Source organism: Amblyomma americanum, chromosome 10 (assembly GCF_052857255.1).
Source record: "Amblyomma americanum isolate KBUSLIRL-KWMA chromosome 10, ASM5285725v1, whole genome shotgun sequence".
In the NCBI taxonomy this organism is placed as follows: Eukaryota; Metazoa; Arthropoda; class Arachnida; order Ixodida; family Ixodidae; genus Amblyomma; species Amblyomma americanum.
The window spans coordinates 91276587-91281460 of record NC_135506.1 but is presented as its reverse complement, the minus strand read 5'-3'; the positions used below and the strand labels follow the sequence as shown (position 1 = coordinate 91281460).

Below are 4874 nucleotides of genomic sequence, written 5' to 3'. Positions count from 1 at the left end.
CCAATGTTCCTGCTCGCATTTGACATCCAGCAAGCTTTCTTTTCAAGGTCTCCATCTCCTTCCGCACACTTTCAACCTGAGGGCCAGCACCATCTGAAGCAGAAATGAAAATTGATCACGTTTATGACCGTAAAATAACAATCATTAACCCTTGAAAGCCCAGCATTTCACAGGAAGAACTGAATATTTTTCTTCAATTTACCCGATTTGAAATCTTTCACATATGTTTCGAGAATAGCTCCTCCGAACTTCATAACGCAAAAATAGACGGCTCGTTCACTTTTTTTGTTAACATGAATGAGGCAGATTAGCCAACCATTACACACTGATATTAAACGTGAGAAGCAAATGAATGTTAGAATACAACATTATACAACTATAAATATATCATTCCTGTCACATCAAAAGAGGGTAAAGAGGAAGCTGAACATTGCCATCAACACAGCACACCATTGGCTTGTGAGCGTGCAACTAGATAGAAACAAAAAAAACACCCCAGTTGAACCTTCTAATTGTAAAGTTGCAAATTCAGCCTATTTTTTAGTTCCATATTATTGCTCCGTTATACACTGCCATTTACAATGGAAGTAGTCAGCTGACGGAACAGTTTGAAGTCCTGGGTGTCCAAGGGTTATATTTCATGTACATTCAGAGATCATTATGTAAAAAGACAAACATTACTTTCAACACATTGCTATGGAATTGATATTTGAGTGGGTCCTCTGAAGGTCATTAAAGTGTTATTTTTCATATTGATACACACATAGCTTGACAGCATGGGACACATGACAACGGCTATACATTGCGGATTTAATCTTAACAGAACAGAGACATCAACACTGACCAAATGTGCGTGAACAAATAGGCGTGGATGGCATTGTTGTGCTGCCAGGGATATCCATTCATCGCTTCTTGCTTGGCTGCTGACTGATGCAGTACTGCCCGCATGCACCAGTGCTAGGTGTTTCTTCTCTATCATCACGTGCCTGCTTGGCACTAGATTCTGTATGAATGTCAGTTTCTGCAAAAAAAGAAATATATTGCAGCCATTCGGGGTTAACAGTTGTGGTGGTAGATTAAAGCTGTTTTCTGTGAATAGCACTATGCAGTTAACTTACGCCGCATAGCAGGCACATCCCCTACTGATAACTGAGAATGCCCGACAAAGGAAAATGTACTTACTCATGGCAGGTTTCTTGTGGACTTTCAGAAGAGAACGGCTGATTGTACCGTCAAATAGTAGCAAGTTATGACTATTCTACCCACTGCCGAGTCTTCCCATGTAAAAATATGCAGACAAAATGTAATAAGTTTGTACCTTGCATTTGTGAAGGAGACTTTTCAATTGTCAATACTGGATTTTCAGATGTACAGAGCAGTACTGTCTTCCTGGGATGCTCAATTATAACACGCTGCATATCAAGGGCATTAGTGCTTGAATTCACAACACCACATGGAGCCTCCTCTGATGTGTTTCCCTCTATACAAAAAAAAAGAGTGTCATCACCAAGACTTTCTCTTCATGCATGCACAAGCTAGTGTTATAACTTTGGAAAAAGCACACAACATGTTACGGTGAAGGATAACACTGCTATATTTAAGCACTCTGCCCTGGTCAATGGTATCTTCCTGCTGAGAACCAGTAATAACAGCTAATCATAAGCAGGTGCAAGGAAGATATTCTTTGCTGTTTTCCTATGAATTCAATTTCAGCACCCATTATTTCCAATGTGAAACCCTCTGTATAGCATGAAGTTGATACTGGCATAAAGATTGGCATACCTTCTGAGCATGACTGCAGGGAGGGTGGAAGTTCACGAGCACACACTGTTGTAGATCCTAGCTCAGAACAGGTGGGAATGTTTTCCACTGCTACAAGGAAAGACAAAATTCGCTGCTAAGTTAAGGCATTCACACAAAACCATAAACTCATTAAGAAATGATGCATTGAACTGAACGTGTTTTGGTGGGTCACTGATAATGCACAGCTCTCTCACCTGGTGCATTCGGCACACCTTCAACAGATGGCCCTGACGAACAAGCAGCAGGCATAGCTGTGTGTCGGCCACAAGCAGTGCAGTCTAGTTTAGGTATTACGCAATGTCGGCCTTAGTAAATAAGGTAACGCAGTGCTCAGAATAAAGAAAATGAAGATATTCGGCAACATTCTAGGTGTCATTTTTTCTAAATGCTTAACAATGAGGTACCACCTACCCGAGGCGTGGACGGTACCACGAGGATGTGGCGGTTTGCGGGGCAGCTTTGCTGGCCGGTGAGAAAATATTGACGGGACAGCAGTGCATTTCAGTGTCTTTATGCTAAGCTTCCTCAGAATTATGGGCTCGAATTGATCTTCAGTAAAATGGAGCTGTAAAGAAGGGTAGTCATATTACGAATATATATGAAGATGAAAAATACAAAAACACAGATGTGCAGGTGAACACACTGAAGTCCCTTGAGTTTCTAGGACAGACCGAGAAGCTGATGTCTGCGAGGGGGCGGTATGGACGAAATAATTATGGTGCTGCATCATGGATTAGTTGTATGGTGAGCATAGAATGAAATCATATTAAGGGTACTGGACGCCGACACTGGCCGTTGTTTTAGCACAGCAGTAGAATTCATTTCAAGCTAACACTCCAATAATTCACACATGCTATGCGCGAGCGCGAGCACAAGTAAATTAAACTAGAGCACGAGTTATGTACACACCGCCAATTCTTAAACAGCATCGCGTGACCGCCGACTTGTCAACGCCTTATCACGGCACGGAGCGCGAATCAAGCGAGAATAAACGCATGTGTTTCAGATGCACTGATTCTCGCTCGTTTTGCCGCTATGCGGCGTCATCAGGCGCTGACAAGCCCACTGGACGACGGTCTCGCGATGCTGTTAAAGAATTGGCAGGGCGTACTGCGGAACACTTTGCAAGAGGCTAAAGGCGCAGTACTGAGCGAAAACGTTCAGGCTACTTGATCTCAATGGACCAGTTGCAGTGCGTGCCGGATTGCGGCCGTAGGCTGGAATACGCCCGCTTACTTGCACTGACATGCATGTTTACGAAGTGACAAAGTCGGACAGCAGCACGCAATCAAACAATCGGCAGACACAGTGCGAGCTGGGAGCTTTGCCAGTTCTGACTCGCCAGCCAGTTTGCTAATAGAGCATAGAATCTAAACGATGGAAACCACAAATGGAACTTACCTCACATAGCTTGCTACACTTCGTCGGCTTGAAACCTTTTCTCCCAATCCTGTGGAGTCACGCTTTCTGCCGTGCAATATCGTGCTTCGCCAGCGGCACTCAAAACAACGCCAGCCCTTTTCCTGGCTGGGTTGAACACCCGAAGGCACAACGGCCCGGCATTTTGGCTGCTGCTGCTGGCACAAAAGAGCACCCGAAAAAGTAAAGTGACTTCCAGCAAACAGCAACAAATATAAAAAAGTCACCTCCGCTGAATGTCCGTCGCCAGCACAACTATACGAGCAAGAAACGTAGCGTGCAAGCGCCGTCGAACTATGCAGCCGGACTATTTAGGAAGAACATGGCGGAACAGAACCAGTTCCCAACCGGAAGTGGGCGCTGTCCAATAGTGTGCGTCGGCGGCGCCGCAAACGTTTTCGGTACTTAGCTTTTTTTTAGTAAAGCTCATGAAGGGACTTTAGTGCAGACGAGTGCAGCGCCCTTACGTCATAGCTTTAGCCCCGCGCCCTCCTCTCGCCTACACGAGTTTGCACGAAGTGTACCTCAGTGTACGTTAAAAAAATAGCCCTAGTGTGGCAGGGTGGGGGCGCTGCCTATCCAGAGTGCGGAACGCACCCAAAGTTACAGACGCCAAGCCGCGTATAGTTACCCGATACACCACAGCTTTCGCTCTCTTGTCAGGTTCAGCAGTATTTAAGCTGCTGCTTATGTTTTTTTAGACGAAAAAAAAAGACATTTATAGAAACGCGAGTGGTGGCTATAGTCATGCCCCATTTTACATTCATGTTTGATACGCAGCTCTCTTTGGTAAAACAATAACACAACAGGCCGAATTTGTCCAGGCTCAGAATCATTGTAAGTGCTCATACGAAAGCATTAGAAAACATCCTAGCATTTTGTTTTGACCCGCCACGGCGGCTCAGTGGCCCGTCTGCTGAACCAGAGTTCCCGGGTTCCAACCTCACCGCGGCGGCTGCGTTTTTATGGAGTAAAAACGCTAAGGCGCCCGTGTGCTGTGCGATGTCAGTGCACGTTAAATATCCCCAGGTGGTCGAAATTATTCGGGAGCCCTCCACTATACCACCTCTTTCTTCCTTTCTTCTATCACTCCCTCCTTTATCCCTTCCCTTACGGCGCGGGTCAGGTGTCCAACGATATATGAGACAGATAGTGCGTCATTTCCTTTCCCTAAAAATAAAATAAAATTATTTTGTTTTGAGATAAATTGACCTCGGACGCTATGGGACCATGCTGAAGTGCATCGCTTGCTATTGTCCTGCTCGCGTGCGATTTCACGATCACTAGATGTTTCTTTTTGGCTCTGGGCCTTCAATTTAAAAGCTATTGCATCAAGTAATGGCAAATAATTTGCACTGCAAGCATTGCATCTGCACTCAGGAGTCTATGTTTACCATCATCCTGTTGAATTCTGCAACACCGTCCGGCGCAAGGCACAGCGTTGGTGCGGTGGCTAGCGTCCACCACAAATTATAATGTGAAAGCATTACTAGGCTATGTCGGCGAAGAAGTATCCGCAAACGGTGTCCGCAAAACATGGAACTAAAATCTAAAGGGGGGCTGAGATGTTCACAGAGATATCGAGATCTGGAGCTACTGCGCCCTTTCCTTTCGTCAAAAACGTTTTCATTCCTAGAAACACATGTTTTCCT

At 45.0% G+C, this 4874-nt stretch overlaps 1 long non-coding RNA gene across 1 annotated transcript; it reads right to left on the bottom strand.

The window, feature by feature from the left end:
- Positions 1–902: 902 nt before the first annotated feature.
- On the bottom strand, positions 903–3320 carry LOC144108547 (uncharacterized). Its single transcript, XR_013309488.1, has 5 exons — positions 3205–3320; positions 2215–2368; positions 1998–2054; positions 1783–1872; positions 903–1021 (listed from the first exon to the last, which is right to left on the bottom strand). It is a non-coding gene; the product is annotated as an uncharacterized LOC144108547 (long non-coding RNA).
- Between the last annotated feature and the right edge of the window lie 1554 nt (positions 3321–4874).